At 44.2% G+C, this 13,382-nt stretch overlaps 1 long non-coding RNA gene across 1 annotated transcript in view; it reads left to right on the top strand.

Moving 5' to 3' along the window:
• Positions 1 to 2,489: 2,489 nt before the first annotated feature.
• Positions 2,490 to 13,382, top strand: part of Gm30107 — a 70,483-nt gene continuing 59,590 nt past the window's right edge. The window contains exon 1 of the long non-coding RNA XR_879214.1: positions 2,490 to 2,787. This is a non-coding gene — a long non-coding RNA (predicted gene, 30107). The remainder of the gene's footprint in view (positions 2,788 to 13,382) is intronic.

The following is a 13,382-nucleotide window of genomic DNA, read 5'->3' as shown; positions in this document are numbered from 1 at the left end:
CTGGGCTCCTTGATCTGAGCTTTCACAGAAAATAGAAACATGATAAGCCTGTTCTGATCCTCTAACCTTTCACCTTTTGGTAATGAAATCTTTCAAAATCTATTTATTTATTTATTATTCATTCATTGACTCATTCATTCACTCACTCATTCATTTATATAGCTATGTGCCTACATGAGTTTATATGTGCCAGGTATGTACAGGTGCCCATAGTGGCCAGAAGAGGGCGTCAGATCCCCTGAAACTGAAGTTATAGGCAGTGTGAGCTGCTGTGTGAATGTTAGGTGCCCAGTCTGGATCCTCTGCAGGAGCAGTGAGTGTTCCTAATCCTGGATTCATCCATCCAGTCCCTGACTGGATCCTCTTAACTCTCAGTTTTCTATTAGTAATATTAGCACATTCTGGAAATACGTCAGAGGATTATATTGATATTTTTCTTTCCTTTTCTTTTTCTTTCTTTTAGAAATACTACTTATAGATAGAGCCTAGCCCAAGCTCAGTTCCCCAAATCACTGGCTGTGAATGAGATTAGCTATGACTCCCATGATATCGCCTGTTGGATTTGTGGGGTGCATTTTGTTAGAATGTGCTAGCAGGTGAGCTCTTTGGGGAAGGGCAGTTGTGATCTGTGTTTGTAGCACAAAGAACAGTACCAGGCATATGATCATTGTTCTACAAAAAAAAAAAAATACCTCTATCCATCAAGCCAAATGGTGCTTCATTGTACAGACGAGAGAAGCAAGGTACAGAGACAGTGAGTGTCATGGAGGCAGCAGATCTCTGATGGAACCCAGTAATATGGCTTCCCTGTTGAAAGTATTAAGCCCACTATGAACACAGAATGGAGTCAGTGTTGAAAAAAATAAATAAAGGAAAGCAGAATTATAAAATACCGTAGGCTCTAGCTCAGGAAGGGGCTTTTGGCTTTCACTGTGTAGCCAGAACTAGTTTGGAACTTGCAGTGTAGCCCAGGCTGATTTTAAATACATGACTGATTTCATGCCTCAGCCTCTGGAGTTCCGAAATGGCAGGTATAAGCCTTTTTGGAACTCCTGTTTGTAGCCGGAGTTCATGCCTGATTGACGAGCAGTTGAATCCTGCTTCGCATGGAGCCTTCCTATCAAAACTTTACCTGGGAGCTCTGAGAACTTCAGCTTTCCCATGCTTCTGCCTTGAGGATGTTGGTGGGCCTCTATTAAGAAGGCATGAGTGACCAAGGGTAGAAAGTGGTCCTCATTTGAATAAGGGCCAATAGTTGGTGGTGGACAGCATGTTTACCTGTGTGGAAGCCCCTGGAAACAATGATGGACAGCGGCTGAAGCCTATCTTCTGGAGTTCCGGGTCAGAGCTGTGGTTTTCTATCACCACATCCCTGGTGAAATGTTTGTAATGCAGTGGCATGATGTAGCAGGAGGGGCTGCCTTAGCAGGCCCACACTGAGACATCCTCCCCTGAAGGACCAACCATATGACAGGGCTAGTGTAAATGAAGTTTATTTTGGGGTATGAGTAGTGGGATTGAAAAGGGAATAGAGGCAGAGAAAGAGAGGGGACAGAGAGAGACAGAGACAGAGACAGAGAAAGGAGAGAGAAAGAAGAGGCCAGGAACATGCGGAGAGAGAAAAGGGGAGGAGGGCGGAGAGGGAGGAAGGGAGGAAGGGAGAGAGGGAGGGGGAGAGGGAGAGGGGGAAGGAAAGGCCAAATCTATAGCAAACCAGGCTGGTACCTGGCTGTTGCTAGGTAACTGTTGGGAGGAGACTAGACGAAATGCTAACACCTAGGTAATTTATTTCATCACTCTGCATCACTCTGTGGCTTTGTGTCCTTGCCTGGAAAATGAGCATTAATATTATTTGTTTTATTGAGGTGGTGGGAGGGCTGCATTTGTGCCTTGCACGTGCCTAATGCATCACTGGAAAAGATGCCCCTCCCATCGTCTTGACTCCCACAGCCCACACAACCTCTGACTCTCACACTGGGGAAGAGACTATTACCTTTGATTGGAAGGAGATAATGGAGCCACCGAGGTGTGAATAATCTCCCATGCTAATCGCCCTCCGATTTTAACCCAGGAGGCACGTCATCTGAGTTACATTTTAGTAAGTTCAAAGCTTCAGGACAGTGGGATAAGGGTAAGCCATGAATACTATAGACCTTTAGATGGCAAATTAAGTTTGGGGGTCACTTGCATAATATTTTATAGCTGTGGGAAGCTGACATCGCTAGGTTAATAGTCCAATGACTGGGCCAGGCACAGTGACTGTCATCTCTAAATATTTCTCGTGCTGTCATCTCTGAGAGCATTGACAATAATTTGTTCTATGCCCCTGTCGCTAACCCTCATCCATTTCCTTGTTTAGACCCAGAACAGAGGAGCTTGGGTGTGTTGTGTAATCCTGCCCTCTGCTGGTTGTAACACATACTACAGCCAGGAAGAAAACCACCCCCACCCAGCTGCCCCCAAACAACCAGAAAACCGAGGCCAACATCATGCTGAGAGTAAGATGCTGGAAGATGCTGTGAGGAGACCATAATGCTGGGTGCCTTGGTAGTATGCAGGAGGGAGTTTCCTGAAAATCTAGTACTGGTGTAAGAAGATAGTTTTATTTTAAAAAGCAGGGATCCATTAGAAAGGGTGTTTGTGTTCCTAACAATCTCCAAGATTTCAGCAATTTTGGAAAAGCTACCAATTCATCCTCCGGATTAATTATCACTCTCCTGCATGGCAATTCCCGAGAATAAAAAACGGTGTTTTAGGAGAATCCTGGTTTTCCTGACTTGGAAGCTGGTGAGCATTTGTTTTATTGAATTGGTGTGTGTGTGTGTGTGTGTGTGTGTGTGTGTGTGTGCTGCACCATGCATGCGGAGCTCAGTGGACAATGTTTAGGAGCCAGTTTTCTCCTTTTACCTTTGAGGGTTCCAGGGCCAGAACTGGGAATTGTCAGGCTAGCAGGGCAAGTGCCCATACCTTCTGAACCATCTTGACACACTAACCCATGGGCAAAATGGATCAAAAAGGCCTAACTGAGCACATATTAAAAGTAAATGAAAGAGTTGCAAATGCATTCGCTTTAAGAGACATGTGGTGAAGATGGGCTGGGTCTCAGCCGTGGGATGTCATTATCATGTCAAGGAGGGGGCAGTTCAGAGTGGAGCCAATGTGTTATGACATTGGTCTTGCTTATTGACTCTTAGTGACCCTTGTCAGACTCCAGCGATCCACAATAACAGGGCAATGTCTGATGTGTTGGCTTTATTAACTGTTTCATCCTGGTATTAAGTCATATTTCCTTGTATACACAAGATGATCAATAATGTAATAAATTTATAATTTATTAAAGCTCTGCTGACCATCTCTGAGTCATATACACGTTTACATTTGAAAGGTCCTTTATGCTTATGAATATTCTCTTGGAGTGTGTGTGTGTGTGTGTGTGTTGAGATAGTCTCATGTAGCCCATGTTGGCCTCTGATTTGCTACATAGTCAAGATGAGCTTCCTGTCTCTTCCTCCTAGGTGCCAGGATGATTGTTGCACACCATACCTAGCATAGAGGAATGCCTGTAGGCTGGACATTATCCACATGGACTGACTGACCATGGGGTTAAATAGCTCCCTACAGCAGGACATTACATGGTTCCACATTGTACCTTGTGATGACGAATGTCCTATGAAAGTTCCTGAAAAACAAATATTCGCATACATTTTCAATGCAGTTTTGGAGACAAGGTCTTCCTGCATAACCACGGTTGGGTTTTGAATTCTGGACTGTAACTTTAATTTTTTTTCAAATGCCTCATTTTTAATGGTGGTTCTTAAACACTTTAACCTGACTTGTAGCGCCCCCTCCCCCGCCCAGATAATAGAAAAGAAAGGATGGGGGAGTGAACTTGGTGGGGGGGGGGAGCGAACCTGTTTAGAAAGGTTCTTTGGAGCAACCCCCATCATTGTTGTCTGGAAATGGGCTGTTCATTTCACAGGTTAGCAGCAGCAGTAATCTCTCGAAAACACTTTAGTAGAGTCAGGTTAGCAACAGCAGTGACATAGCCAGGTCTCGGCCTTGGCTTGAATCAGCAGGAGGGACACCAGGAGAAGTTCTCAGCTGTGCCTTTCTCAGGGAAGCAAAGATCAATAAAGATGTGAGACCCACAAGCATTGCACAGCTAGCTGTACCAGCAAGCCATGCTCTGTCTCAAGTCACTCCATGGAGTCCTCTTTATACCCTCCAAACATCACGTGTCCTCCATGGGTCTTGCCTCAGCAGGGCTCTTGTCTCAGCACATGCATCCAATCAGCCTGAGTCTGCAAGAAACTGCAGTACATCACCAGAAGGTTTTTGGTGTGGTTCTCTCTGTGGAGTCCTGACAAATGCAGTTCAACTACGCAATGTAAGGCAGACCAAAACATGCATGTCCTTAGCCAAGAATCCTTCATCACATGTCCTGTCATGTGTTTGCTTTAGCAGAACATGCTCTCTCCTGTGTCGGCTTCAGTGACATATTCCTTCACAAGTCTGCCTTAGCCTTTCACACCTGTGTCCACTCTAACACAAAAGTTCCTTCCCATGTGTGCCCAAGCCAAACCCCATTCAACCGACTTTCCAAAGAACCCTTAACTTTACAGTTCAATGGACCCTCCTGTCTTTAGAGTGCTGGAACGACCAGTAGGATCCACCTCACTTTCTCATCCTTGAAACTCCTACTGGGAATTAAATCCCTGGTAGCTGTGTTGCTAGATCAAAATCTTAAACTGGTAGCCAAAGGAATGCTCTTCTCCACATTACACATAGCTTAGTGGTCTTGAGCAGGGCACAGATGCACATTGAGTATTAGAGATGGTGAAAAACTAACAGAGGGTTGTATTTGAACTCAAGACTCTGGAGTTCTTTATCCTTTCTGAGCCTTTCTTTTGTACAGAGAAGCCTCTCTAATAAAACCTGAAAGCTGTATTCATCTATGGGTAGAGATACACATTTAGACAGCGATTTGGTATGCGGTTCTTGTCCAGATTTCCAGCACCAGGCATGCAGTTCCTCCTTTGGATTGGCCCTTAAATCCTGTTGAAGAGTGGTTGTTTATTTCCTATAACGTCCACGCCACTGCTGTATCCGCTATTGCGTCTGCACGCACCTATTTCTAAATTTAGATTTTATTTATTCATTTCATGTATGTGAGTGGCTCTATCTGCATGTACACCTGAATGTAGAAGAGGGCATCAGATTCCAGTACAGTATGAGACACCATGTAGTTGCTGGGAATTGAACTCAGGCCCTCCGGAAGAACAGAGCAGTTAACAGACCTCTTAACCACGGAGCTATCTATCTCTCCAGTCCCTCACTAGTGCATCTTGTTCAGCCAGAAGTTATCTTGTGGTTTTCAAGGTTCCCAACTGGGTATGATTGGTGATGCCTCTTCTCCCCAAAGACTTCACAACACCTTCCGGTACGGTGACAGTTGGTGAAGAGGGGGAAACTTACTGGTCAATCCAAGACTGATTTCTCCATGTCTTGTAGCCAGGCTGTGATGTCTTCAGCAATAGGGTTTTACCATTTGAGTTCTGGTGAATAACAAGGAACAAGGGCAAAAGCTGGCACTATCTTGTGTGCCTTTGGGACACTTCTGATGAACAAGTCTAGGGGCAGTAGCTCACACCTGGCCCTAGGCTTTGTATTTACCAATCTATGGTTTCTTGGAGAGCATCATCCCCCATGTAGAATAATTTAAGTCATTCATACACATACATACATACATACATACATACATACATACATACATAAACACACGTATATATACATACACATATATATGTGTGTTCCAGATATATATGCATATATTTTTTCAATCTTTCTTTTGATCCTTTCATTCCAATGCCTGCTATGGACTCTTCACTCTTAGGGATTCTTGACCCACAGTTCTGGTTGCCTTCAGCTCTTTCCCTGAGGAACAGTAGTAGCAACTCTGGACCATGGCTCAACGGGTATGCTCAAAAGAATTTAATATTTAGCTCTCCAGAGAAGTGAGAGAAGCAGTCATGCGCCTACTTTTTATGGCAAAAGACATTCTGGCTCGTTCAGTTTTCAGCAGCCAGATTGTGTCATTGAAAGCAAAGTTGGGAATAGCTGGACCTAGCCACCTTTATTAGCCCATCCCTGTGTGTGGCGAGCCAGTTGCTCCTTCTATTCCCAAGGATTCGGTAAAGTCCAGGAAGCAGTGACTCTTTTTCGTTTATCTTTGCGTTGGTCCCTTTGTCACAGCCTTGAAAAGAATCAGTCTTCTTTTTGCTTCTTTTTGTTGTATTAGTTGAAATGAGGCTTTGATATGGTCCAGGCTAGCCTGGAACTCATGGTCTTCTGCTTCAGTCCAGGCTAGCCTGGAACTCATGGTCTTCTGCTTCAGCCCCCTAAGTACGGGCGTTATAGGCAATCCCCATTATATCTTACGAAAAAAAGTTGTAAATTCAGGCAAATTAAACAAGAAAGCCCCACTCTCACTGCCCCGTCCTGGGAACCTTCTGCATCTAACCCCCCCTCCCTCAGGCACCTCCCCCAGGGTATTTAACCCAGGACCCCATGCATGCTCCTCTGGTGCTCTGGCACTGAGTTTCAGCTCCTAGCAATGCGCCTTGCCTTCCTAACCAAAGAGACTCCATATGTTCCACACAGACACACACACAGCGCTTTTCCATGATTACTCGAGAACAGTGTTAACATGCAAGCATCTTATTGTGGGAACAGCTGAGATCTGCATCTATGGAAACAGAGATGATTCCTCCAGCCTCTTTTTGGTTTAAATTGTGGGAAGCGCAAGCCAGCGTTGGATGTCAGAGTCATGCTGCTGTGTGAAGAACTGCACTTTAAATGCTAACAGAACCAAGGCACATTCCTTAGCTTAATCAGCTACTGTTCAGTTATTATTACTTCCCTAAAACAAGTACTTTCTGAATATCTGTGTGTATATAAGGTCCTATTATGCTTTGAGTCTCTGTTTCTGGGATCAAACACTACCAAAGGCCAAGTGACTTTTTTGGCTTATCAGCAAATCATTGCAGGGATCTAAGACAGGCACTGAAGCAAAGACCATGGAGGAACTCTGCTTACTGGCTTACTGGCTCAGTCTGCTTTCTTATATACCTCCCGACCACCTGCCCAGCAGGCGGAACCACCCACCGTGGTCTGGACCATCCCTCATGAGCTATTCATCAAGAAAACTCCCTACAGGCCAATCTGATGGAGGCAATCCCTCAGTTTGCCCAGGTGTTTGTATTAAGTTGACAAAAACTAACCAGCAACAGTACCTACTGTGTGCTGGGATGGCTATGAGGTTGTCCACTATGAAGCATCAGACATAGCATTTCCTGGCACCAATCACTGGGCTAAGCCATTTTCATACCTACTGTGTGGTTTAGTCTCCATAATAAACTGGTTATGGAGTTAGTTTTATCACCATCCTAGAAGGAAACAGATGTTTCCAAACGACCAAATGCATCTCTTCATCTGAGTCCCACCACATTCCTCTCCCAGTACAGACAATAAGACTCATTTGTCACTTATCCATGTTGCAGGAGGCTGGATGTCCTTTATTATGAGCCAGTGTGGTCCATCCCTGCTGTAGGCTTTCTTCCTATTTTGCTGATGTCCTTCCTGCCACATCTTTTGCGTGGCTGAGTTGGGGAGGAGCTGTTGAATGCTGCCTAGCTCTGACTTCTCTTCCTCTTCCTTTTGGAACATCTGATCCTATCAGATTAGGGCCAAACTTTTATGATTTCATGTAATTTTATTTACCTCCTGGTTAAGCTACTTCTCTGTGGCTGTGATAAAAAAAAACAAAACAACAACAAAAACTCTGATAAAAATCAAGTTATGGGAAAAAAGGGTTTATTTTAGCTTATGATTCAGAGGGGACAACTTACCATGGTTGAAAAGCCATAGCAGCAGAAGCATGAGGCCAGTAATTAGGAAGCATGATGGATCACATCTTATCTACACATGGGAAGATGAGAAAGACAGGCAGAGAAAAAGACACAGAGACAGACAGAAAGGGACACACAAAGAAAAAGACTCAGAGAGACACAGAGAGAGAGAGGCAGGCAGACAGACTGGGGGCGGGGTGGAGGAGAGGGGACAGGCTACAAAGTCTCAGGGCCCACTCCCCGTGACATAGTCCCCCCAGCAAGGTTCCTTCCCTAAAGGTCCCATACCCTGACATAACAGCGCCACCAACTGAGATCAAGTGCTCAAACACAGGAGCCTATGAGGGACATTTCATCTTCAAAGCACAACCTCTCCTGAAGATCCTGTTCTCAGTTAGGGAAATCCTCACACGAAGCGCCACTGAGGGATAGATCTTTGACACAAGGTCTTTGGGAGGGCACAGTACCTTCACACAGTATCCTCGAATGTTCCCTCTCTTTTTTAGTGTTTCCAACTTTATAGTTATCTGGGAGCATCCGTCAGCACCTGTCTCCACCCTCTGTCATCACGTCACAGTGGATTCTAGTAAGAAAGCTGGCAGGTTTTAATCTCAGGTTGACAGACGGCAATAAAAGCGATATCGTTATTAGCACCCCAATGCCATATGGAAGATGCCAGACTGAAAATGCCATGGGATAAGCCATCCAGTTTAAAAGCGCAGGGCCCCAGGGATGGAAAGCCCACTCGAGTTGGAGAATGGAAGGACTAGAGTGGTGTCAGGGAGAACTTGGTAGGTGATGAGGGGTGACTGGTCTTGAGTGCTACAGCAATACACAACTCTATGCGTATGCCGCAAAATTGAAATATACTAGTAGAAAGCCTTTTTAAAAAGTATGGGGGTTTTAACCAGGCCCTGGGGTCCCCGATATGCCTGCGATATCATAGAAAGTCTGTGATCCACAAGTAACATCCACCCTCTACCCAGTGGCCTTCCAGTATGGACTTTGCACTACTTTTATTGAACCATTTATATCTTCCAGTAGCCAGTTGGCTCAATACAGGTTTTACTTTCCAAATCTTCATCCATTTCATATCCAGGCAACAGGAGTAGTACTGGGCTGTCTCTTTTACAACAAAACTTATTGCATGATGCTGGTTCAGGATCAGTGTGAGCTTGGGCTTCCGGAGTAAATATTGTTTTGTGTTAGATGTCAGGTGACATTCCTTCGGTGACACAGTGTGGATTAGAATCTGATGCTTTTTGATGAATGATGGCATCTTGTTTAGGTAAACACATCACGGAGTGAAAATATCCAAAGCCAAATGTGCACACCAGGGGCTGGAGAGACTTGGCTCAGGAGTCTCAGCACCCTGGTGGTAGCTCACAACTGTCTGGAACTCCAGACATAGGGGAGGGACTCTGATGCCCTCTGCTGGCCTCCATGAGCACTGCACCTATATGGCTCAGACATAGATGCCATACATACAGAACAAAATAAACCAACAAAACAAAAACAATACAAACCAGAAAACAACAAAAAATACAAAAAAAACCAACAATAACAACAAACCAACCCACTCACACACATACAATAAAAATTAAGGGAAAATATATCAGGTTTTTTTCATCTTGATTGTCAGCATAGTGGGAATCACCTAGGAGGCGCACCTGGCTTGCCTATGAGAGCATTTCTAGAAAGGCTTAACTGAGTTGGAGCAGCATAATTCTATGGTTTGGGGTTATGGATTTAATTTTTAAAAATCAGAAAGCAAGCAGAGCAACAGCATCCTCGCTGTGTGCTTCCCGAGTACTGATGTAGCATGATTACATCACTTCCTGTGTCCATGTTTTCTCTAATATGACCCGCTGTACCTCCAAACTGTGGGTCAAAGCAAACCCTTCCTTCCTCGAGTTGCACTCGTTGGGTGATTTTCCATAGCCATAACACAAGTAACTAAGGCAGCACGGAATACAACTAACACATCTGAGCAGCACACTCCACTACAGAGGATCAGGTGTTAACTCTCATGGTGGAATGGCCACTTGGAAACTGGTCACACCCAATGCTCACCATTGGGAGAAAGTATCATATTGCATTGTCACTAGCCTGGGGGAACGACCAGAATTCAGAATCTGAAACATGGTTTCTATGGAGGCATGTATTACTTTCATATTATCAAATTGAAGATTGCCAGGAGGTGGTGTGTGCTGTTAATCCCAGCACATGGGAAGGAAGATATCTGTGAGTCTGAGACCAATCTAGTGAGTTCCGGGATAGCCAAATCTATATGACTAAAGCAACTCTTATAAAGGCAAACATTTTATTGGGGCTGGCTTACAGTTTCAGAGGTTTAGTCCATTATCATCATGGCAGGAAACATGGCAATGTCCAGACAGACATGGTGATGGAGTGGGTGAGAGTTCTACATCTTGAAGGAGACTCTGATTCCACACTGGGTGGAACTTGAGTATATATGAGATCTCAAAGCCCACCTCCAACAGTGACACACTTCCTCTATCAAGGCCACACCTCCTCCAATAAGACCACACCTCTTGGCAGTGCCACTTCCCATGGGCCAAGCACATTCAAACCACCACCACATCCTGTCTCAAAACAAAAGCAAAATAAAAAAAACAAAAACAAAAACAAAACAAACAAACAAAAGGCCAAAAACAAACCAAGAACCAAAAGCAAAACTAAAAAGCCAAAATAAACCCACTCCCCTAAATTAAACTGAATAAAATTGAAAACTACTAATTTGGTTCATTCCAAGTTATGTACATTTTGTAGCATTTAACAGAAGTGCTGTTTGCAACTGTGTTAGCTCCTGTGATCTCAGGAGCGTGCTCACCATCGAATGAAGTGAGCATTTGTCTGGGTCCCTCACATCTTCACACTCATTCAGCCACATATATACTTCTAAAATAACTATCGAGCATAGGGTATAATAACACTGTCTTAAGTCAGTCCTGCATAGAATTGCAAGACTAGGGAGTGCAGTCCTGTTTGGAAAGAGAAAGTAGAGTGGGAAGCTTGGGAAGTTTCTAGCGAATATCTGCTCTAGTCCTCTAGAGCTGACCCAGAAGTAAGTCACCAGCCAAAAATATGTTTCCTATTATCTGTGTGTGCACTGTCAACGGCTTCTATTTGTATGGCTCAGCTGGGGTGGGAAGGTGTCTTTCGCACTGAGCGTCTGCGGTCAGGCTCTGGGAGAGCAGCCTCAGTCTTTTTCTGCACGTCATCACTTTCTCAGTGACAGTAGAAAGCCAGGGCTAACATGTGGCTGTGTGAGGGTGTTTGAGGGGCCTGCCCCTTCAGCTGAAGCAGCATCCAAAGTCCCAAGATTTCCCTTGTCTTGCTAAACCCACAAGCATACAGAGCCGCCCGTGGGTATTATCCTGAGAGAGTGGAAAGAAGAGATTTGTGGTCACATGGGTACAACAATGAGAATAAACATTTATTTAGTGTGTTTTTTGCATCATGCATTTATGGTATTTCAAAGCAAACTATGTGGAGACCATTGAGCCCTGAATTGCAGAGACGCCATCCCTGCCACGCACACCAAGTCCAAACATACCGATGTGGTGTCCATTATGACTCTGGGCTCTACTTAGCACTAGGAATGGAGTGTCTGATCTTCAACTCCAAACATGTGATGGAGACAGGTCGTTGTTCCCCAGTCGCTGATGATGACGATGATGATAATGGTGGTGGTATGATTCTTCCTCTCTCTTCCCCGCTGTAACTTTTACAGCTTGGGTTAATGCATAGCTCTTAAGTTGTATTACTCTCTCATGCCCTGACACAAAATAATGAATGCACACATGTTGTGTATATTGTGCTAATCATTTGCTAACAAAGCCAAGAGGTGGAAAACAACCTTATACAAGAAATCTGCAAAAAACAAAACAAAACAAAACAAAACAACCCTGTGGCTATAGCTTTAAAATGCCTGTTTGCTGTGGTGTTAGCTATTCTGGACTTCTTACCTTATAAGAGTCTACTAGAGACTTCCATAAAGTATCCCTGATTCCCTTCCCACACCACATTTTCTGTGCTGCTCAACAGATGCAGAGCAAAACCCTTGTTAGAAACAGGTACAACTGACAGGTCACAGATTCAGACTCCTGCAACAGACAGGGACAAGCGGTGACCACAAACTACGTACAGATGGGAGCTATAGGGAGAAGAGTAGTGAGCTCACATTTGGACTCTCTTTTGGCCAAACTTCTCTAGAAGGAAGGGACTTCATTTCCATTGATGACATTGATAATGTGACATTGATAAATTCTCTGGGGTTATCTTTAATGTGTTATTAACACACACTACAACATTGTATCCGTATAACATTTCCTTTATCCATTCATCTGTTGCCAGACACTCAGGCTCATTCTGCAACCTGGTAGCCACCATGAGTGACTCCTACACGTTCCTAACGGAGTGAGGTGGCTTCCCCCTTTCCTCCTTTTGAGCTGGGGTGTGGGTAAGATGCCTGGAGCTGGGTTTGTTGTCTTATATTATGAAGTGAGATCTACGTGTTAAGATTGGAACAGAAGCAAAACACAAAAGCACTCAGGTTTTTTGATTAGTGTGAGGCCATCATATCAGCTTTGAGCCAGTTGAATGCACACAACAAATATAATTATATATTTATATTTACTTTACATTTATGCGTACTCTATCTGCATGTATATATATATATATTATATATGTATATATAATATATATATATGTATATGCATGCCAGAAGAAAGCACCAGATCCTATTACAGATGCTTATGAACCACCATGTTGTTGCTGGGAATTGAACTCATGACCTTTGGAAGAGAAGCCAGTGCTCTTAGCCACTGAGCCATCTCTTGAGCCCTGGAAAGAAATATCTTAACACTAGTCACTCTGATGGTATTTTTCAGCCCCTTTCAGCCAGTCCTCACAACAAAAATGACCAGTGCTTAGAACACTGTCTGCCCTGCATCTGCTTCATCGAGGAAAAGTTTGACACTGACTAACTGATAACCTGCTGTGTGATTGATTATGATTGTCAGCTCTGGGGGAATCACATGGAAGACAAATCTCTGAGCATGCCTAGGAGGAAGTTTCTAGACTGGGTTACATGAGGGGGGAAGACCAAACTTAGATGTGGGCTGGTGTCCTGGACTGAGTAAGAAGCAGAAAGTTACCTGAGCTCTGCTTCCTGACTGGGAACACAATGACCCACTCCCTCATGCTCCTGCTGTGATGGCCTCCTCACCGTGAGGGACAGCACCTTCAGACTGTGAGCCAAAGTAAACTCCTCCTTCCTCAAGTTGCTCTCGTGGGGCCATTTTGTCACAGCAGTGAGAGAAATAGTTCACCCACAAAGATTACTGCTATTTTACAATTATGAAAAGTAAGTTCAAAGTCATATATATTCCAAGTAGTGAGTCATCGGTTTGATCTTGGCTTATCTGCTATCATGGTCCATGCTCCTGT

This window comes from Mus musculus, chromosome 8 (genome assembly GCF_000001635.26).
Source record: "Mus musculus strain C57BL/6J chromosome 8, GRCm38.p6 C57BL/6J".
Classification (NCBI taxonomy): Eukaryota; Metazoa; Chordata; class Mammalia; order Rodentia; family Muridae; genus Mus; species Mus musculus.
This window is presented reverse-complemented; position numbering and strand designations above follow the sequence as displayed.